The following is a 629-nucleotide window of genomic DNA, read 5'->3' as shown; positions in this document are numbered from 1 at the left end:
AACGTTCTCGTGACGGATCCAGTATCTTTCCATTCCTTGATTTTACCCTCAGTGTTCACTATATATATATATATATATATATATATATATATATATATATATATTTATATGTGTGTGTGAGTGTGTGTGTGAGTGTGTGTGTGTGTATGTGTGTGTGTTTGTTTGTGTGTGTGTGTGTGTGTATTTGTGTGTGTGTGTGTGTGTCTGTGTGTGTGTGTGTGTGTGTGTGTGTTTGTGTTTGTGTGTATGTGTGTGTGTATACTATATATATATATATATATATATATATATATATATATATATATATATATATATATATATATATATTTATATGTATATACATATATATATAATATATATATATATATATTCCCAACACAACTAAACATAACTGCAAACATAGATTATAAAACTAAACAGAACTAAACTACCCATAACCGAGAGATTAAAGGTATAAATTACCATACATAAAGACCCCCCCAAAGCAATAATACTTGACATTCACCCACAGAAACTTGGGCGAGAAAGTTTATTCGCATTCAAAACAGCGGGTCACTTATGATTTAAGAATGTGATCTCATGGTAACACGATAAGTTTGTGGAAAAAGATATGAATCCAGGCGTTTATA

The sequence above is a fragment of the Penaeus chinensis genome, chromosome 3 (assembly GCF_019202785.1).
Source record: "Penaeus chinensis breed Huanghai No. 1 chromosome 3, ASM1920278v2, whole genome shotgun sequence".
Lineage (NCBI taxonomy): Eukaryota > Metazoa > Arthropoda > Malacostraca > Decapoda > Penaeidae > Penaeus > Penaeus chinensis.
The sequence above is the reverse complement of the archived record's forward strand: the minus strand, read 5'-3'. Positions refer to the sequence as shown.